General features: G+C 37.4%; 1 protein-coding gene across 3 annotated transcripts in view; it reads left to right on the top strand.

Moving 5' to 3' along the window:
• The window catches only part of NCK2 (NCK adaptor protein 2), an 85,579-nt gene that overhangs the window by 4,729 nt on the left and 58,455 nt on the right, over positions 1-22,395 (top strand). The window contains exon 1 of one of the 3 annotated variants that reach the window (XM_027901393.1): positions 10,002-10,114. The exons of the other annotated variants lie outside the window; for them this stretch is intronic. The gene's annotated coding sequence lies outside the window, so the exon portion shown is untranslated. Of the gene's footprint in view, positions 1-10,001; positions 10,115-22,395 lie in introns of those variants that run through there. 3 annotated transcript variants of the gene reach the window in all.

Genomic DNA, 22,395 nt, shown 5'->3' with positions numbered 1-22,395 from the left:
AGTGTAGCTTCTCTCTCACAGTCATGACAAATTACAGATGCAAAATTAAATGCCATACAGGTGTGTTTTTCATCTAGGCTGAAGAAATTTGATCCAGTTTTCTTCAACTCATCTAAGATAGTGTCTGCAGAGTACACACAACCATAGAAATAGACATGAAAACATATAGTGAGATATACCACAGATAGAATATAGCTGAAAATTCATTAGACAAAAATTATGTGTGTGGTATATTTGCAAAATCAGGTAGTAACTTAGGCAATCTCCTATTTTTTTTTTAATTAATGAAACACAAACTTTATTTCAAAGAAGATTTTTAATTAAAAAACGGAGAAATACAGTTAGATAGTAACACTTGACTGTTGTGTTTCAGCAGGTTGTGCCATTTGGATAGATGGGGTGCTGGTTTCCTCTGTCGCTTCAGAGATATCTATCGTGCGGTGCTTGGAGGTGATGTGGATACTGTTTGCTGTACCAGAGTTGGGCTGATTAACTGAGATGGATCAACTACTAAAAATAAATGAGCAGGCCTCCAGTTTATTACTTATTCAGTAGAAAAATAGTTTTTAGCCTTCTGAACCATTTGAAGTTTCTGCATTCTAGAAATGATACAGTATTTATAAGGGCTTTAGTAAAGAGAAGTGACAGGAGTGTGAAAGCAGTACTGAAGTTTAGCAAGAAGATAGAGGCTGCAGACAATCTTCCTGACGCAGGGTCATGTCCTCTTACAGAGTGAGAAGCTGCTTTTAGCTGATTGCTGTCTCTTGGCTGTCTTTCCCTGCAGGTTAGACTGGATCAGCTCTGTGCAAATATGGAGCAACCATCAAACCCTGTAGGAGAACGGGAGGAAGCTTAGCAAAAGCAGGTGTTTTTTGCTTGTGCTGAGTGGCATTCTTGGTTCTGCTAGCAGAGCAGCACTTAAAAAATGTGTTTTATTTTTAAGAAAATAGAAGTAAGCTGTTGAAAAAAAAATTAGTCCATTTCTCTTTGGATTTCAGTATGTTGTTCTTATTTATATTATTTTCAAAAAGTAATTGAACAGCATCTAAAGGGGAACCATGAGGATGGTGAAGAGTCTGGAGGGGAAGCCTTTTGAGGAGTGGCTGAGGTCACTTGATTTGTGACCAAGTTTGTGACAGCCTGGAAAAGAGAAGACTGAGGGGAGACCTCATTGCAGTCTTCCACATCTTCATGAGGGGAAATGGAGGGGTAGGTACTGATCTTTTCATTCTTGTGACCAGTGACAGGCCCCAAGGAAACGGCAGGAAGCTGAGTCAGGGAAGGTTTGCGTTAGATGTCAGGAAAAAGATTCTTCACCCAGAGGGTGGTTCAGCCTTGGAACAGACTCCCCAGGGAAGTGGTCACAGCACCAAGCCTGTCTTAGTTCAAGTAGTGTTTGGACAACACTCTCAGGCACATGGTGTGATTCTTGTGGTGTCCTGTGTAGGACTTGACGATCCTTGTGGGTCCTTTCCAACTCAGCATATTCTTTAATTCCGTGACTGTTTTAGAACCTTTCCTTCAAAATAAGTTTAGACCCTTGCAGAGTGGGAAGGTTTAAAAAGGAGTGGTGGTGTTCTTTAAGCCTACAGACTATAAATCAATCATACTGGGATTTTCTAACTCATCCTACCTGAAATAATTCTTTTTGTATACCAGTTAACCACATAGTAAAATAAAGCATTTAATGAGTAGTCCCTTGTATTGGGTCTGGCTGAGCTCGAGTTCATTTCCCCATAGTAGCCCTCACAGTGCTGTGCTTTGCATTGGTAGCTAGCAGGGTGTTGCTAACACACTACTGTTTTGGCTACTGCTGAGCGCAGCATCAGCACTGTAACATTCCTTCCCCCATTGAGGGCAAGATCCTGGGAGGGCACACAAGTAGGCCAGCTGACCCAAGCTCACCGAAGGGATATTCCATACCATATGACATCAACTCAGATACAAAAGCTGAGGCAAGGAGCAGGAAGGCAGACATTCCTTGTCACCAGTGGCTGCCTGCTGAGGAACCATCACACATGCTGAATCCCTGCTTCTCGGAGGTGGCTGGACATTGCTGCTCATGGGAAGTAGAGAGTAAACCGTGTTATCTTTCACTTGGCTTTTGCACTTGCAAGCTTTTGCCTTGCTTTTGCTTTAAATAAACAGGTAATCCCAACCCACAAGTTGTTTTCTACCTTACTCTCTCCCCTATCTGGCTGGGAAGGGGAGTGATAGAGCAGCTGTGTGGGCACCCAGTGTCCAGCCAAGGTCAACCCACCACATCCCTTCACAGTAGTAGGAGAGAACAGGAACAGTAAATCCTGTTAACACTTACTCTGTATGTGGAGAGTTAAACTGGTGTATTACTCTGAATTTTTTTAGGGCATTCTGGACTAATAAAACATTTCAAAGAACAGCAATAAATTAAGCCTCCTGTTTAGCAAACCCTGGCACCAATACCGGAGGAGGGGAGTCCCAAACATCGATCGTACCAACCTCTTGGTTTTAATGGAATAGGAACACCCTCAGTATACCATGGCTGCAAGGTTTTTTCCTTCCTGTTCTTACAGTAGCAGTGTATCCATCACACTTTTCTCCCACGTCCGTTGTGTGTTGGACTTGGCTCCCAGTGTTGTCCTGGGCTACTACTGTTCCAAGGGAGCTGACTTCTTGGTTGACATCCTAATGATGTTTCAGATGAAGACAAGGAAAGTATTTTTCAACCTTTTAATGCTGAAGGAGAGATACGTGGCTCTATGATATGCTCTCGGGCTGAATTTTGATAGCTGTCATGACAACAAATGACACGTTCATGTCCCTGAATGGATGGTGTCCCTCCAGACACACACAGAGTGTTATCAAATTTGACAGGTCCTGAATGATGACACATCAAGGATTCTGGATTCCACCACAGGAGACTTGGGCTGCTGCAAATGCATGCTGCCACCTGTCTTAGCAAAACTTAATGTAGATTTTTTTCTTGGGTTTGAATTCAGAGTTTTTTTCAGTTTGTTTTTACAAGTTCACTTTGGGTTTTCATTTTGAATACTCTTAGTGTTGGTTGAAAATTTAATTGGTAATTTTAGATTGAAAGTTTGTTTGCCAGATGGTAGCAATAAAAAGAAAAGGTAGTTGGACTTTGTCTGGTCACTTAAAGATGTTTATGTTTTAGATGCTTACAGTGTTTTTCATAAAAGTTTCAGCAAAACCAGAAGGATAATTTTTAAGTATTTTTTAGATTGAAAGCAAGCACTTTATTCACTGATTTTTTTTTTTTTCCATTTTATGTTAGTGCTATCGGTCAGTAATGATAAAAACACTCCATGGTAGTTCAGCTGTGGAGTGCAGGGACAGGAGCTGACACCTGTGTAATTGGACTGTGAACAGGGGCAATGAGTGGCAGATGGTTTATTTAGTTTATTTATAGCCTTGGCTGTTGTAACTTTAGAAATAAACAGTCTTAGTTGACCAGCTGTTTCTAGTTTAAGCAGACTGAAGAAGTCCTGCAAAGTTGGGCAAAAAACCTGTAAATACTGATCTTTGCATGTTTTGTACTAGAATATTGTGCTGGATTGTGGTCTGTCAATATCTAGTGCTCTGGTAACTGACTCAAATGATCTACCAAGAGCAGTTTTTCATGAGTGATGTTGTATTTATTTATAGTTATGAATTACTTTTGTTCAATACTGTCTGGCTATACCTGTAACATAAGCAAAGTAAAAATTTGTATCATTTAGATGCTGCAAAAATGTACCATGTTTGTATCTCTAATTAGTCTTTCCTACCAGAAATCCTGTGGATGTAGCAACTTTAGAAATGTAAGCTAAGAAGTATTTTGTAAAGTCCCTGCTATTTTTACAGCATTGTGGTTTTAATTAAGAATGTTTTTGTTTGAATTGTAAAAGAGGTTGGCTACGATATACCTTGCTTAAGTGTGCTTTCCTTTAATCATTGCATGTTGAATACAAAAATATGTAGGTTGCATTTATAGGTATAAAGATGTGTATTTTTACATCAAAAAGGAATGTAAGCCATTTAGAGTATAAAGATACTGAGCTTCACCTTTTCTGTCTTTCAGAAAAGAGATTAAAAGAGAAATTGGTGATCAGTCTTCTTCCTTTACATTTTCAGGTCTGTAGGCAGTCTTCCTGCTAGTGCTGCAGGGATAATACAGAAATAATTATATTTTGGACTATTCATAAATTCACACTGTTTTGAATTCCATTTAATTCTGCTAGAGAAAGAAATTAATGCTAATATCCCAAATAATTAATGCTATAATAAAGAATCTGCCTTCCACTTGACACTAAATGACTTATGTTACATTACGTCAAAAGATTTAAATCATTTTGGGCATTCAATATTAAAATTTCAGGTCATGAATATTAGAAATTTAATCAGATGTCTCAGTAAGGACTGTGTGGATTGTATTGGGTTTAAACACTGGCAATAACAAAGCTTGTGTTTAGCAGAAGTATCAAAATATGACACATCATTTTTATGAGCTTTGAGGCTCTTAAGGGTTGCATGGGGAATCATAATGAACTGAAATGTTATAGACTTCCTATGGCAGAAAACTGTTAAAGTCTGTATAATGTTACTGAAGCAATGTGTGTCTTCCTCTCTTAGTCCTGGCTTGTAATACTCTTGGTTGTATTTCTTAAGGATATTTTCCTGTTTTGCTGACAGGAGATCCTGGATGTTTATTTTATTCAGATATTCCTTTCTCCTCTCTGCAGTGTGAGGAAGATGGAATGTCATAGCTTTGCCAAAATTTGTATCCCAACTTTTCCCCCTGTTGCTGTGGCCCTGTGGAAACACAAGCACGTGCTTAGTACAGCTAGTATTTCCTATCAAAGTGGATGTCTTATTTACAAAACATGAAGTTCAACCGTAAAGTACATCTTTTCCAAGACAAGAACCACAGGTACGCTGGAGATCAACTCTCTTTTAGTTACACATTCTTTACTTGTCACAACATGTATGTAGAATTATATGTTGAACTTCTGCTGTAGTGATTCAAAGCCAGCTTATTTTTAGGGACAGACTTTGTGTCTGTACATAGTGTATTATGACTACTCTGTCAGCAGTCCCATAAAGTCAGTGGGACAGTAGTTTAACACTGTTTAATGAATGATAATGCTGAGATGTTACAGAACAGGAATGGATTCAGCAGTGCTTGATATAACGCCTGCTTAAACTGATGGAAAAGGAAGTTAGTCCCTCATGGGAAAATCAAGGAATTATTTAATTTGGTGCTTAATTTTAAAATGTGAAAACCTAGAATTCAAAACAGAAAACCAAATTTTACAGAAAAAAAGGAAAAACTAAAATGCAATGCAAGAAAAGCCCTTAAGTGCATTGAGGCTTATAGTGCCTTTTTTGGAGGAATCAATGTTTGAAGATAAGTATATCAATGCAGATCGTTGAAATTAACAATTTTTAAAACTTTTTAACCCCCTCCCCCGCTTTAACTATAATAGATTGTTTAATGGTGCAGCTAGATCTACTTTTAATATTTTGTGATGAATCTTTTCTACTTGCCCTTGTGATTTGACTGTTCTGTTCTTTGAATATTTTTTTTTCCTTCTTTCCAGGTGGATAATTTTAGTGGTTTAAGTAGCTGGTCATTTGGATTCCTTTGAGTTAATATAAGTGATGTACTTGTGGTTAAAAGAAGATACCATACATAACTGCAATCTGAATTAATGGCCATTGACTTACTCTTCTACAGCAATGGCATACATACCATTACTGAGTGTACATAGCATTAGAAGAAGCTTAGTACATTATACTGTGCTTGCTAAGCAGGTAGTAACATTTCAAATGCTTTGTTCTTCAAAAATAGCAATCCTGAATCTGATGTCAGTGAGTCTTAAATGCAGGTGAATCAAGGCAGAGAGCACCTTTTGCTGCATGATAAAGTCACTTCAGTGACAGAAAATCCTAGGAGGACTCTCTTTCTCTCTAGACCATAGATCAATAAGATAACCATCAGCTAACTGCCCTGCTGTGTCTGCCTGGGCAGTGCTGACAGAGGAGACAGTGACCTCCCTCTGCCACCCCCCAGGTCAGCTCTGCCTGCCTGCTGCTCACTTGCTGCCTGCCTGAATGGAACCCTTGGGTCATGTTTCTGTCCCATTTTCCTGCAATAGGCTTTTTGAACTTGAGGGGTGTGCCTAGCTTGCAAGATGCCATGCCTAGTGTTATGCAGCTGTATTTCAATGGATTGTTTCAATTGCTGATGCTGTCCTTCTAAAACTGTGGTAAGAAAACCCCAAAAAACCCAACAACAATCAAAACTCCAAACCCCAGTAAGAATACTTGCACCTGGTATCAATATAATTCGTTTTGGTGGTTGTGCAGATGCACCTTTAGATTTTTATAATACAGAGTCTATAAATACTTAATCTTCATTCAAGTAAAACTTTGATTTAGACTGGTGCATACCTTGATTGTTGTGCTTTCTGAACCCGTGGTGATCACCTCTGTTTCAGCTTTATTAATCTTTTTCCTCCTTCTTTTCCATGTGCAGTATTTTGTAGATAGTTAGGGCATAACCATGTCCACTTGATTGTGAGTGGACATGTTTTTAGGTTGGCTATAACCCATTCATATGGCAGAAATATTTCTGCAAAGAAACTAAAATAGTAGGTTAAACTACGAAAAAACTGTATCCTGTCTAGTGTGATTATACTCCTTTGGGAGTGAGTGAGATTTGACTGAAACCTTGCACTGAAGTGATGTGCAGAAGTAGAATTGATGAGCTTTCTGAAATGAGGATGCACTTGAACCCTTGTGTACAAGATTTCTGTATAATTGTTTTTAACTTTCTTCTTCCATGAATATGTTCTAGAATTGTGTTAGGGTATTGGGGCAGGCTCCCACATACTTTAGTCAATAAATACCTTTCCTTAAAAAAAAAAAACAAACCAAACTTTTACATTGAGAAATGTAATGAATGAATGTTTAGCATTGTTTTTGTATCGTTTTCAGTGCAGTTGTTTTAAAATACTGTAAATTTGTGGCAGGCTAAAATAAATGTGTGTAATTGTCTTGTGGAGAAATCTGTACATTCCTGCAGCTGTTGTATGCGACTGATCGTCACATGTTGTCTTAAATCGTGCAGCCCTCTGCTCTAATACCTCTTTCAAAGCATTCGAATCTGCCTCCTTACTCCCATCCCCCTTCTGCTCTCTTTGCAGTACCAGAGGGCACTGGTCATAGCCTCAGAAATACACGTCTTCTGGTTAATGCACTCTTTCCAAGCAGCACAGGGGCTGTCAGGTAGCTGAATGGCATCCAACTGCTGTGCTACGAAGCCCTTTGTCTAACGATCTGCTATTAAAGTTCCCGTGGAGGCTATTACTCATGTATTCTTCATGCTGGAAGAGTCTTTCCATTAAATTAACAGCTGTGAATAGGATTTGGATGGAGGTATTTTTTTTGTTATTGTTTTTTTGACTCACTATTCTAAACATGTAGTTGCAAAGAAATAGGATTGTCTGTTTGCTTGTGTCTGGTCAGAATGGGAGTAAGACGCAGGGTGCCTTACAGGTTATTCTGTTGAATATCATGTTCTCATTTTCTAACTTTATATGTATATGCCTTCAAAGTGGTATTTGAGAAATCTTAATTTTGAACTTAAAATACTTAAATTTGAACTGGATTTATGAATACTACTGTGGTCCAAATTGGGGTAGGATTTACCAGTTGAACTGGCTTTGGACTAAGATGAATTATATAAAATTATCGCTGTATTTTACTTCACTATGAAACATCCTCCTTCTGCTTGTCCACTCTTCAGCATGGGAGAGCTGCTGTAGCAAGAACTGTGTGATGAGGTTCAGCACTAGATCCCAGTGTGATAGGGTGTTGGGGGAATAGCAGAAGCAATATTATTTAGGTTTTTCTGTTTTCCAGTAGCTGGATACTGTCTTTTTAGTAATATTTCTCCAGAACATTGCTGTTATGAAAAGTCTTTGTTCTTCTGTACTGAGATGTAGCCTGGGGTTTTCAGCTTGTAGATGTGCTGTAATGTACTTTCTGACAGTTGCCGATTCCGGGGCTTTTGTATGCATCACCAATCTGAAACTTTTACAGTTTTAAGGGTAGGCAGAGGAAAGGGAGTGGGAAAGTAGAAATCTTGAGTTTAGGGAGAATTCGACAACAGATCATGATTTACAGTTAGTAGCCTTAAGTGCACATTTTAAAAAAAGTTTCATTTGAGCATACTTCCATGATTGCTTTTTAAAATTATTTTTTGTGCCTATCAGCTTTTGCTGCAAACTGGGCATAATGCAGATTACTGAGTCATTGACCCTTGTAACCAACAATTTATGTAGCTTCAGCTTTAGCTTCCTACCAAGAATCAGTAGAAAAGTGATTTTTATATGAAATCACTAGGTGAATAAACTTGTTCACAAAGGAAGAGCTTTAATTTTTCTCTGGTATGTCTAATTTTTTATCATTATGTATGGACTTACAGAGTGTGCTCAGCTGAGATTGATCACTGGTGTGTGAAATGACCAAATTATAACAATGGAGAGTTTTCTGAGGTGGGTAATATATTTTCATATGTAGCTTCCAGCAATGAGTTTAATACACTGAAGGCCACACTTTCAATGCTTCTGTTATTGAAATGTAGTGCTCTGATCGTTTTTCTGCTGAACTTCAATTTAGAGCTTCATCTAGAAAACATCCAAGCATCAAAGCAAAATAATAAGAATTTTCTTGGAATGTAGGAAGATCTTTAAGTATAGAATTAAAATATGCAGCAAGAGCTTGAAAAAGTGCACAGAACACCTTAAAGGCTAAATCTGTAAGTAAGAAAGTAAAAGAGATTTACTGGCACATAACTTGATGCTATAATAGCTTGCTAACTTTGGGTACAAGAAGTAAACTTTTGCATTCTTCCTGTTTATATATTCATTTCCCATCTTGAATCTTTTGGCTTTGCTTTAGCTAAAGGATTGTTACCATTTTACTGATAGATCCTCAAGGAGTATAATACTACTTGCAGAAACCTGAATTGGTCCTCTGTTCCACTTCAGAGCCACCAGGTGAACTCTCCCAAATATTTAATCAACTGAGTTATGATACTCAAGCCACTTATGAATATGTTTAGTTAACTTTTCTGAGGTTTGGGTTTGGGACTTTGTCAAGAAAAGCACATATGTGAAGAAGAAAAGTATGGTTAAAGAAGTTGTGAATCAGTTCTGGCTCCTTGGCTTTTTAGGTATGGCAATGTAAGGACTGCTTTTCTATATATTGTTGTCTGTATCTAGAATAGTTTTTTTGCCAGTGTAGTAGTAGAGGGAGGACAGTAGAGTGCATGTGGTTTCTTTAGCTGTCATCTTTTCTGTTTTCTGTACCTACAATTAAGAATAGTGTAAAAGTTGAATTTCAAACTGATTTTATTGAAAAAATAACTAAAGAAGAAATTTTATCTGTATTACCTAGGAACACCTCCATCTGTCATGCTGAAGTTATTTTCTTGTTTACGCTTCCCTTGCCAGATTTTCCATCCTTTATAGTAGGCCTTAACCTGTCAAACACAGATTTGGGTAGCTCTTGAACTGTTCTGGCAGCATCAGCATGTGGTTTCAGTGCAATCTGAATTATATACGTATATATAGGAAGTTCTGTAGAGTGTAGACTTTCTAGGGCATTTGTTTGGCTTTATTCTGCCTTGCAATGAATATTAAAATGTTCAGGAAATTTAACATACTTTATTTGTCTGCTAGGCACAGTAAATTTTTGCTGTAGCATGTGGAAGCTGTGTTTGATCCTACCCACAAGCTCAGTATACCTGAAAAACCTGGTTACTGGCTGGAGGGGGGCAGGGGAAGAGATCTGCTTGTCAACTTAAATCTTAGCAGACATGGGGATTTCCTCCACCTCTTGTATTACAGAGGACTCTTTGGCTCGCTTTAGTTTCTCCACTGTCTTTTCAGCTCAGCCCACACATTTTTCTTGCTTTTCTAGGAATAGCTTCCCTAGATGGCAACACCAGCGGCTGACAGCTCTGTGCTTGTTACGCCTGGGGAAAAAGCCCTGGCTTTCTCAAAGCCCACTGCCTCTAGCAGCAATGAGCAGATACACTGTCATCGTTAGGAGATGTGAGTGGCAGGTATGTGGTAGTCTTGTCTCTGCATGGCTGAAACAACTCATCAGCTGGAGCAGCTGAATGGATCCTGATCTTGGATGAACGTGATTGATTAGTGTAGTAGAACAGTGTTTGTGCTATGTTACATATCCCAGTTGATGCTGCCATGAATTGTTTTAGGAGCTTGCAAGTATTCTTTCCCAGTTAGGGTGGAAATGCTCTTGGCTTTCTTCCTTATGCATAGAAATGTTGCAGAAGGTCTGGACTGCAGATGGTCTGATTGCAGAATCCCCTGAACTTTCTTGCCATTTTTTTCCAAGTCACATCCCCATTTTGGACGAATAGTATACGTACACTGTATCCTAAGCAAATTTTGCTAGGGAAGATGCACATGGGAAGTTTGTTAGAGAATGTAGGATCAACCCCTCTTGAGTAAGATTATTTTCTTGATTTCTGTGTGTATTTAAAAACAAAGTATCACACCCAAAGCAGGTCTTCTCAATAGTTACTACTCGCTGTTAATTTTCATCCTTGGGGTAAAAAGATGTGTGTTAAGATAACTTAATTTCAAGAGGTAATATGAGGTTAAAAGAGAATAAGGTAAAACTGAGCATACCAGCAAAAAAACCTAAATAATTCCCTGTTCTTTGTATCTAAGTCAGAAAATAACACAATCTGGGATTCCATCCTTGAAAGAAAAAAAGAAAGGAGGAAATTAGTTCTGGTCATGTAATGTTGTTCGATTTCAACTTTCTAATCTGAGTTTTCTGTCTTAGAAAAGAAAGATTATTTCATCTCAGATTGCAAATAGTGGAAAATAGACGTCTCTGGAAAGTAAAAATTATCGTAGAAGGATGAATTAGTTGCTTTTTACCTAGAGCACAGGACTTGCTCATTTTGGCAACAGCAAGATGTTTAGTTCAGCTCCGCCAATTTTTTTTGAAATTTCACTCTAATTTGCTGAGCTTGGAGGCTCTGTGATTATTTCAACCAGCAGGGGAGCCTTATTTCTTTTTCAGGTTTAAAAGAAATCTGTTTGCTAATTCTTCTGGTATGATGTTTTTAGTGGTGTTTTTTTTTTTTTTTTTTTTTTTTTTTTTTTTTTTTTTTTTTTTGTATGTTACTTCATCATGTGCACCATTAAATTTTGTATGCAGGAATGGGAATAAGTAATTATTTCTTCTTCAGTTGGTTCACACTGGAATAGCCATAAAACTCTTGATCCTGATTCTCTGCTGTTTTGCAGCTTGTAAATCATTTACTTTGTGCTTCAAGTGCAATGTGTTTGTAAAATTCTACTATTGATGTTGATGTATCATTTCTACTTCAGTCTCACTTAAGGCAAGTGTAAATAACTTTACAGAGTTGCAAAACAGTAGGGAAATAAGCCTTCACAAGCTAAGGCATCAGATTTATTTTCTGGGGCAAATGAAGAGGTTCTTTGAAGCCTGATCAAAGCCCAGGCTCTCCAGTTGTGCACAGTATAAAGCTGGTGGCGTTTGAGCAGAATTTGTTGGCTTCAGGAGTTTTGGTTTTGTTTTGTTTCTCTTTATTTTTTATTAGGACTTTATATCTCTGGAACCCATATTCAACATATTTCTGGAAATGACAAGTGTACTGCCATATGGTATGCCAGATTTCAAGCCACTCTGAGGTGCATGTGTGAATTTTAGAGTGCCTGGAAGAAATGAATGAAAACCACATTCTCAATTTTATCTCTTGCTGAGCTCTGTAGGCAGAGGAGGGGGGAGGCTTTGAAGTACATTCTGCTGGAGGGATTGTGTGCTTACTTCTGAGCCACCATCCTAATGCAGCAAGGTGTAGGTGTAATTTGTGTTTGAAAATATGCACTAATTTCAGATGGACTGTCGTTTTTTTCTGGGAGATGGTAAGAAATACTGAGCATCTTTTTGCTACTGGCAACTGTTATCATTTTCAGTTCTTCATTTCCAACCCCTTTTGTGCCTAAACCTCTCTTTCAGACTTTAATGCCTGAACTTAATTCTTATGTATTGTTGAACTGGTTTTTTATATACATGCTGTGTCTCCTTAAAAGGTTCTGTATTGATTGTACTTCGCCTGTATTTCTTAAGCTTTTGTTGGTTAGTAAAAGCTGAGGAAGCATTACTGAAGACATTTGTACCAGGGTTATTTTTAATCCCAGAGACTTTATGAAAACTTTTTAAATGCAGAAAAGATGTTTGGAGAAATTGTGTCAGGTTTTAGTTAGAAAAAGCGTCTCCTTCTTGCAGAGGACAAACTAACAAAGTTTATTACGATCAGTTGTGTTCATGTAAGCTTACACAAATTCTGTGAGTTTTCTTCAGATTCAAGGATGATTAATTTTGAAATTTTCTTTATCTAGAAAGAGGGGGAACCTACTTGTGAAGTAAGTAATTTGAATGATTAGTATTTTGCTACAGTAGTTGCTTAGCTGGTAGAATTTGTTAAAATTAATTCTGTCTTCCTGTAGCAATAAGAGAGGGTTCACAGGGGAAATCATGTTACTCTACTAAATCCTTTCTCCAGTTTTTTCTTTTTAAAAAGTGTTGTACCTGGATACAGTAATTGTTCCTAACCACTTCCAACCCACAGCCCTTATGCTCTTGTATGAAAACCCAAGGCTTTTGGTAAGATTCTGAGTTTCTTCCTTCTTAGATCATCTCCATGGTTCAATTTAACTTGCTGGTGGTAGTTAATTGCCATTTCTGACCTTGAATGAAAGCATATGTTTGTGTGCTCCAGTTGTAACAAAAATGTGATGGCAAAGGAATGGTCTTCAGTGATGTAAAGCAGCAGTTTTTACATGTGTATATAATTACCAGCATTTCTGATGTTCTCACACAGCCTTTTGGTGGAAAAATGTTTTCCTTCTTACTGGAAAATACTGATACGTTAGGTCTCTGTTAATTGATAAATCAGTTTGATGAGGATAGATCTTCTTGTGAGAGTCAAGGAGCAGGAACTCTGACTCTTGCAGGTGGCAGGCAGGAGGGCCAGGAGCTGCACTTGGGATCTGTGTGCGCGCCACGGTGCTCCGGACCACGGGGCAGCTCTTCTGGTCAGAAGACATGGTCAGGGGCGTGAATGGATACAGAGTGGGAGCTTTGTGATGCTGATAGCATATCCTTTTGTGGGGGGCGGTGGGCAGCTGTTGGAAAATTCATGGCATTTTGAAGGAGGTGAAAACTATATCCTTTCCTTCTGAATATTGGTTTTGGGTTTTTTTTCTTGGTGTGTGAAATGATTCTTATGACCTTATTCTTTCTGAGACAAAGGATTCTTTCAAAATAATTTCAGCAAACTTTTTTTAATACAAAACCTCAGTTCATATCTGTATTCCACTTAAAGACTTCCGGAGTATAAATAAAACACTCCACAATAATAATAAGTCATTGTTCTTTGCTTTTGAAATTCTGTAACACTGTATGCAACGTTAAGCATGGATTCAATATAATGTTTATTTGAGATCAGGAATTTGGCATTTTTGAAATGCAATTTCTGTGTGTTTTGGTAGGAATAAAATAAAAAGACATTTTAGAGTTTTTAGCTTTACCTGCTTTACACACAAAACAATCTTGAAGCATAAGGTTCTGTGTCAGAATGGTAATACACTTCTCAAATTGCCATCCATATAGAAACTGATTTTGAAGTGGTTTAAGAGGAGTATACATACACTTTATTTGGTAGTCCTCTTTCTTCACACATTTCTTTGGAATCTCTTCTTTCACTTTCTCTAAAAATCTTGTGTGTATTCAAAGAAACTTAAATAAGAAACAGTCACAAAATGGAACACATAGTGAGCCATTTGAAGAATCGCTGTATGCTAAACATTTTCATCATGTGTCTCTGACTTGGATCTGAATTAGCAACAAACGTTTCCCCAGTTCTTCCCTTCTGAAAGACTGGCTTGAATTCATTAGTATTTCATCTTTCAGGATTACAGTTTAAGCTGTCAAATGCAAAACCCTAGCTAAAACCTGAGATCTTTTAGTGTAAAACTCAGTGTAGATGGAAAGTGTTTACTTTATTGTGGATAAATTTTCTTGAATGTATTATCTCTGCAATTTCAGTGCATAAAAACAATGTCTGCACCAAAGCTATTACTACCTAACCCTTATTTTCTGTCAAATTGTTCTGAATACTGTAATAATTGATGGTTGTTTGTCATCCAGCTTAAGAAAACTAAACTCTACAAAGCTCTTCTGTGTATTTTTCCTTCCCTGTCTGTGCAGGGAATTTCTAATTGCGTAAAAACTTTCTGCATCTCTTTCAGTTTTGTTCCTTTTACATTTCAGCTGTTCTTGTCCTGTTTCTTCCTCTACTATTGACTGCTCAACCTGCTCCTGTGAGTTGTCACACCAGTCTCCCATTCTGTATTGTATGCAAGGCATGGAGTCTTTACCAACCCCTTTCTATAAGACTACATCTGCTGTCCAAGCTCTCGCTTTGAAGACACCAGCAAGGATCAATGAGGCAGACCCCTCTGAAATGAAATTGTGATTGCATGTCCATCAAAACTTTAAGCTAGATATTGCAGGTAATGGCACTAATGAAGATGTGATAACATGGTATGGCAATCAAAACATATCCCTGGTAGATTTGTACTCTTGTTTACCTGTTGGTAGTGTTTGGAGAAGCTCTGTAGACCTGAAGCAGAACTCTCGCTGCCCTTAGGCCATCAATTTACACATAGTTCTAGTTCTGCAGGTTTTCTTTGAAACCATAGATGCATGTGGTTGGATTTTTTTGGTGGTTGGTTCTTTTTTAGTGAAGGATTATTTTGTAACATTTGGTGGTAATTAGCCTGAGTCAGTTGTTGCAGCTGTGGGGGAAGTCCTGCCCTGCTGAGAATCACAGAAGTCTTGTGATTGATTTTTGAGGACTTAATGATCTCATTCCATTTTTCAGTATAACTTTTGTATAGGTACACAAGATGTCTTTCAAAGTTTGTGGATGTGTGTGTATTAGTCTGATGACTTGTTCTTTAATGTGACATCATAAACTTGACTTAGTAACATGTGCCAGTAACTTTTTAAAGCTGATGTTTATGTCGGGATTACCTACTCTACTGCTTGCCTGTGTAAGTTGTCTTCAAATAGCAGGTCCAGACAGTCCTTCTGCCTCTCTGCTCCAAGGAGAGCATTGATAGGAAGGAGAAGGTTTCTTGCCTGGGGGTACGTTGAAAGGCTGGACAAAGAAACAATACCACCCTCTTTTGAGGTGATTCTTCCTTCCAGATTCTGAGGCTTCATTCAAACAGGAGATGTTTTTGCTCTGTGACAGCTTTGAGTTTGGTTCTCAGGCCCAGTGTGCTAATTTGAAGCTCCCATCAGGTTGTATTCTGCAGAAAAGGGGAATCTCGTTTCTGTGATGAAACCAGTCAGCTTTTTTAGGTGGCAAAGCCGAAACAAAGGGTGTAACATTTTTTCTTACAGTTTATAAGTGTGACACTATCTTATTTAAAGCTTTGTTACTGATCAGCTATAGGTATAGAAACACAGCTAGGAATTTTGGTGGGTATGTACTCTGGAGGGTGATTTTTTTCTGTCCTCTCTTTCCTTTGTATTTCACAAAGTGAGATAGTCATATGTCTTTAAGAAAAATAAATAGGCTCAAGTTTCTTTGTTTCAGGTATATTTTGGAATGTTAAATATTGATTGAACTTTCCTGAACTGATTAATGCCTGTCATCAGCAGGAAGCATAAGGGTAATTCTAGTTGAACAACTACGTTTGCACATGTAAAGTTACTGCAAGTTAATAAAGCATAAGGTGAGAATAATTTTTTTTGGCAAAGGAATGAGTGGTACACCCCATTTATGGGGATAGAACCAGTACTAGATGATGCATCAGACTTTTTGTCCTTCATATTGTTTCACTGGGGTATGTTTACTTCTGACTGTTGGACCATCACCAGAATTTTGAATCCTGTTCGCACAGGATGTCTGTTCCTGCAGTGATTTTTTTTTCTTTTTTTTTTTTTTTTTTTTTTTTTTTTTTTTTTTTTTTTTTTTTTTTTTTTTGCCACCATATGTCAAACGTGCTAAGAATGTGAAGCTTGTTGTACTGCTTTCTTAAGGTACCTAGTGCTTCTAAAAATACAGTAGCTATAATTTAAGCACTTGCTATGTTCATAGTCTGTATATAGATTCTATTTATGAAAACACTTAATTTTACTGGGAACTGTTACTTTATATTTCTCAAGAAGAAAGCACTTGTGGCATGTGTGCTGATCTAAATGAAAGGTTGCTATAACTGATTTGTTTGAAGAAAAATTGTGTGTATGCTTTAGCAATTGACAGTGAGTTTCTGAGATTGTTACTCTTAGGCTTCATGGCAATAGACTTTGGGTTCTCAGGCATGTGGGATGTTTGTGCTCTTTTGCAGTTTGAGAGATGTAACTTCCCTAGAGGATGCGTTCTTGTTAAAGGACCCATATTTGCCATTGTAGCCTATTGAAAGGAATGTTAAACTACAAAGAAAACAAATCTAATTAACATGCTGCAGAAAGGAGGAGATATCATTCTGCCTCCTTTTAAAGTTAACCATGATTTAGAAGTACAATTTTCAGATCTTTATTAGTTTTAAAAAACTGAGATGATACTCTTAGCTTGATTTCTGGGCAAAGACATTTGGATTGTGAAGCTGGTATCTTCATATTTCTGTTAGTGAGGTTTCTGTTCCTTAGGGTCCTTAAAGTCCTTAAAGATTTTAAAGAGCGTGCAGAAAAAACCCTATGGAAATACTCCAAAAAAGCTCATGTTAGTAATATGCATGGGAAAATGCCTCCCTCTTTTGTTTCCTTTTCTAGCAGAAAGGAAAAAACAAAAAAAAAATCAATGTTGTTGTCTTTATGATCTCCTCTGCCCAGAGAAAGCTTTCACCCAGATCTTCCAATTTTAACTGTGGAATTGGAGTACGAACCTTGGAATTGCTTAATTGCCCTCCTTTCTTCTATCAGTATCCTCTCTCCCTCAGCCTGGAATTTACCTCTTTCTCAGGTTGTCAGTAGGCATGTAAAGGACAGAATTTAATAAAATTGTAACTAAAATTGCTTAATGAAATGACTGAACTATTTTAAAATCTGTTCTTGAAACTTTGAACCTTTCTGTCCTAGAAACAGTGTTTGGGAGTATGTTTGAAAGTAGACAGCATATGTTTTCCTGGCTTTTGTTTTTTAACAACAGATCATGTGTTTAAATGTCATCATGACATTTTGATTTCTAACCTGAATGAGGAAGATGATTTAGTCAGGTCAGCTATTAAGAAAGAACTATTCAGCAAGGCTTTTGTGTATCCTTCAGGGAGAGCTTTGTCTGTGGCGAATGCTAACTACAAATGAGGGATTTTTTTATTTGTTTTTTTTTGGGTTATTTATTCCCATAAGAAAGGACAGACCTGGACATCTATAAACATTAGTGCTTGGGTAGTGGGATGAGCTTTGTAAAGACTGTAATGAAGGTAGAGGGACACATGATTATTACGTATCCATAAATGATGTGCACTGAAGTGGTGAAGCATTCAGAGCTTCTGAAAGTTGTGCAGATTTACTTTGCAATATTTAGCAATGATAGTTTTTTACACTCAGATAGGATAAGAGCTTGTTTTTAAAAATACCATCATCTTTTCAGTATCCTTCAGATTGGTGGGGTTTTGTTTTGATCTCCCCTCTCTACTTTCCAATCTGGTGTCACCCTCCATCAAAGGATTCCTTACCCAGGAAATCTTTGAAAAACAACAAACAAACAAAAGAAAAACAGAGCCTAACAAACAAGAAAACAACAATTGGAACGCCATTGGAGTAAATGTTGAATTTTGCTTGGTGGTTATTAGTAGGGTTTACATACATTTTGAGCATTGAGACAGGAAAACTTCTGTGCCACAAGCAGAAGGCAGCAGTGTTTGAGAAGCATGAAATAGCAATGGCCAACTGGCTTCTTCAAGGGATAGTTGGAAGAAGAGGCATTTCCCAAGTCTCTCTGAAATGCTGGCAGAGAAAAAAAATTCAGAGCTACCTTTCTTGTAAATGAAGTTTTATTAAGCTATGATTGCTAGCTATGTCATACTGTAAAGATGGTTGAAAAACGTGCTGATGCTCATTTTGTTCAGTTTATTGTCCTACTGTAGGGATTTAAATGAGACCTAATAGAGTCATAATTGGATTTGCAGTGCCTATGTGACATGAAGGAGGATTCATGATACTGTGCTCATTGTGTGCTAGAGAGGAAATGCAAAAATGAAATCTCATATAATAAAGATCTGGAAACAAATAGATTCCTTGTATATATCCTTAAACTTCAAAAAAGTGCAAAATTGTAGCTCAAGAATTTTGCTCTAGGCTTTGTCAAAATGTTTCTGACAGTCTCATTGACTGCATGATTCAGTTGGAAACTATTTTAAATAAACTATTATTTTCATTGTAAGTAAATACAATAAAGTATATTAATAACAAGTTTAGTTAAAATTATTGTTTGATATTGGGAGTTATGCTTTAACAGAAGAAAACATGGTGGGTTACTGATTTGAATTTGGTCCAAATTGGTAATATCCAAAACTACTGCCTTGCAAAGGGGTGTCTGTGAATACCTCGGGAAAGGATTTTGAGATTAAGTGCCCTGAGCAGGTGAAGATGGTAGGTGCTCCTTGCTGGCACTGATTTTGAATTAAGGCTATCTTGAGTTCTGGAGTGCAACCCTGCATTTGTGTATTGTCTCGGGGGGGGGGGGGGGGGGGGTGTTAAGTTTCTTTTTTAATTAGTTGTACACTCTAGAACATACCACATTTTGAGCAAAAAGAGTTCTTTTTTTCTGAGTTTCCTTAATGACTGTGGTCAGGAAAAAAACCCAATCAAACAGCAACAGAAAACACCCACCTCTAACTGTGTGAGTCTTGGTGAAAGAAGCACAAGCCTGGAGTAATCCTAAATATAGGCCCATTCATAATGAATGCTTGACATTCGCTTGAATTTTATATCCATGTTGATAGCAGAAGCACTTATGATATATGCGAAGTGAGTTATATCCTTACCTTTGAAAGCATTCTCCATTCTGCAGACATATCAGGATTAGAATCTTTGTCTAATCAGAGTCTGCTATTTTTCATCATCATTCATTTATAATATATTTATATTTATTTAAGGGTTTATTCATAATAGAGATATGTTTCTAGGTAGAATGTATTTACCAAGCAATATATATTGCTCCAGTTACTTGGCATATGCAGTTTTTTCTTTAGTTTCATAGCAGTCCCTTGAATAGTTTAATTTAAAAAACAGATAAATTTATGTTCATCTGTAGTTTCAAGAACAGTTATTTTAATATGCTTGCAAAGAAAGAAAAAAAAGTCCTTGTATCTTTTTTCTTAGTTGAATTAAAAGGCTGTTTCCACCCCCCTTCTGCCTTGATCCTTGTCTGCTTTAAAACAACAAATAAACAGAATCCTATGGCACGGTTCAGCAAACTGAATTTGCCACATAATTAAGCACTAACTTCCAAGGTGAAAGGGAAATCAGCAGTTGAAATGGCTTAAGGAAAGCAACAAAGTCAGTGAGATATCATATTCTTGAATTAAAAGCCCTGGATACCCTCTGTCAAAAAAAGGGAGAATATTATTTTCTCTTATGTATATTTTAGATAAATTTATTTCACGCTTCATGGAAGTTGTCATGTTATACTACTGCTGTTAATGTTTTATTGGGAAATAGAAGTTTCGAAACAAAATGATAGTGGAGGATGTAGAAGTAAGCAGAAATATTTGTAATTACTTTGAGTCAATATGTCTTTTTTTCAAAGAAGTGAACCTGGAAGTTATTATCTTGGGGGGCAAATCTGGACAAGGTAATTGGCTTTGACCTTTTGCCAGATGTCTAACAGCTCTTTTTTCCCCTCTCCCTTGTGTCCAGATAAATGTCATGCCTTTAGGATTTTGGTCTCTTGTTCTGGTTTCAAGAGTGGAGCTGCTTATGTAGCTAATCTGCGCTTAAAATTATTTCCACTTCTAACCCCAGTAGGACTCTCTTTTGGAGTATTCAGACAGAATTGACATAATTGGATTTCTGCCCAGATACTGTACTTAGATAGCTTTGGAGATGTCATTAGTTTGACAGCTGCCATAGGAAATCTTTGTTTTGACTATTGTTACAGGGCCTTCAATGTTTCTATTGCATTTTCATTTGTAATCTGCCACTGAATTGGCATGATTAAAATAAGTAGAATAAGACACCATCAAATGAGTATGAGACATGAAAGGGAGAAAATCACTGCTAAAAACCTCAGAAGGTGGGCTGTTGCCAAATTTTATTTGGGTATGGTGAGATTTTGGAATACCTAGTTATCTTTCAAACAGCAATAATAGCAGAGCCTGCGGCTAGAGCTGCTGCGTGCTGTGGTGAAACCAAGGCTGTATTAATGTTTCTCTTCTTGTTGTCAACCTGAAGCAAAATTTCTGGTGGTTTAGGCAAAAACTGCTTCAACTGCTTTTCTGATGGTTAAGTTGGAAGAAAAAAATCAGGTGTTTTGGGGAACTGTGTTCTTGGGAAGTAGTGATCCTAGCAACTCAGGCGTTTCTTGGGACTAAGGAAGGATTAATAATTTGCCAGAATAGGAACTCTAATAAGGACTGCAGTCAGCCTTTAACTTTGAATTGCCAGTGGGCTAAGTGTGCCTTATTTGACTGTCTGTAGGCCCTGCTACAGTCTGTTTTCTGTTACATCTCACCCCAAAACAAGTCTTCTCAAACTGTGTAACTGTGAGATTTCTTTACTTATTTTAAACCTAGTCGTCTTAGCCACGAGTGGTAACCAGCTCTCTCTCCCTACTGTTTCTCTGTTACTAAGTTAGTGTTACATCCTTCTGTGGCAGTTAATTCATTGGAGTATGTGGTTTTCACTTCTCCAAAAAGGCATCTGTGAATGGCTTTTTCCAGTGGAGGCGTGCATTTTCGGTAAATTACATGTGCAGATTACTAGATTACTGTAAAGAGTGTATTAAGATGCTTTTTGTTGTCCTAAAATCCGAAGTATCAAATTGAAAGCTCAAACTTGAGTAGAGAGGTCTGGGAGGACTGGTATGATTCAGTGGGTCTTATATGTCTTTGCCTTTACAATGTTTTACTTAAAGATGCAATAGGAAAAATAGATTTGGGAAGGAGCTGCTTGGGCTGATGAGTTGTTAACCAGTGAGGTCATTCTCAAAGACTCTGAGCTGATTTTATATTTAATGGAAAAGACTGTCGTTGTGCAGTTTTTACAAACAAAACCTTAAATTATCAATCAGAAAAAGGCTGAAGTTCAAATAGAACCAATTATTAGAATGTATGTACAAAATACTAGTTTATAAAATTCTGAAGAGAAGTAATTAGCTATAGATGCTAAGATGCTGCTGAAAATGAAATCTGTAATTTGAATAATAAAGTATCCTATTAAGGAAACCAAAATAATTATCTCATGTTCAAACTATGGCCTGAGAAGCATGCTTAGTTAAGTATTACCTAAGGCTGAAGCCTAATCCTTACCTTTCCCTAGAGATGCTCAGAGTTTATGAATAGCCTTGGTACATATAGTTTGGTTTCTGCTTATCTATTGGCAGTTATAATTAGTAATGCAGGTCTTTCAGGGTGCATTTTCAAGGGTTTTTGAGCTGGTTAGAGCCATCCTAAGCATAAATCAAGACCTTTGTTGCTTCTCCTATGTGGGCTTTAGGGATATTTATAATTATATTTACATAGCCAGCTTCTAAACCCTTTAAATAAAGAGAACAAGAAAGATTGTGAGATCCATTTCCTTACTGTAATGCAAGAGGAAAAATCAGGAAATTGATATAAACCAGAGTTTGAGTACTTCACCTTTCACACGTGGTTCTTGAATAGGAACACTTAAAAAATGTGGGGCTATCTTGGTGGCATAGTACCTTTGTTGTGAGCTTCCTTCAGCTTGCAGAGTGATTGGACAGAGCTTGCACTTATTTTGGTGCCTAATTATCAGTCTGAACAATAATGTATGGGTTTTTGGGCAGGGGTAGGGGTTGTTTGCTTTTGAGACTGCAGTATTACATGTCCTCTCAAAGAGTTTGTAGCCTTCCTGGGCAGCAAGCTTCCTGGCCTCTTATTCATGATTTATCCACTCTGCTTTGTGGGTTTTTTCTTTTTCTCAGGCAGGGGTTGCCCTGGAAGTTTGCAGCTCAGCATAATCAAACATGAATTAGATCAATATCAGTAAGTATCAAGATCGAAAATCCTGCTTAACCCAGAAATTAAAAAAATTGCATATTACAGTGAGTTTTAGGTAGTAATTTGGTATCAGCATCAG

The sequence above is a fragment of the Empidonax traillii genome, unplaced genomic scaffold, assembly GCF_003031625.1.
Source record: "Empidonax traillii isolate 1590-97213 ecotype Southwest subspecies unplaced genomic scaffold, ASM303162v1 scaffold782:size294519, whole genome shotgun sequence".
Lineage (NCBI taxonomy): Eukaryota > Metazoa > Chordata > Aves > Passeriformes > Tyrannidae > Empidonax > Empidonax traillii.
Note: the sequence above shows the minus strand (reverse complement) of the source record. Positions and strands in the feature narration are given on the sequence as shown.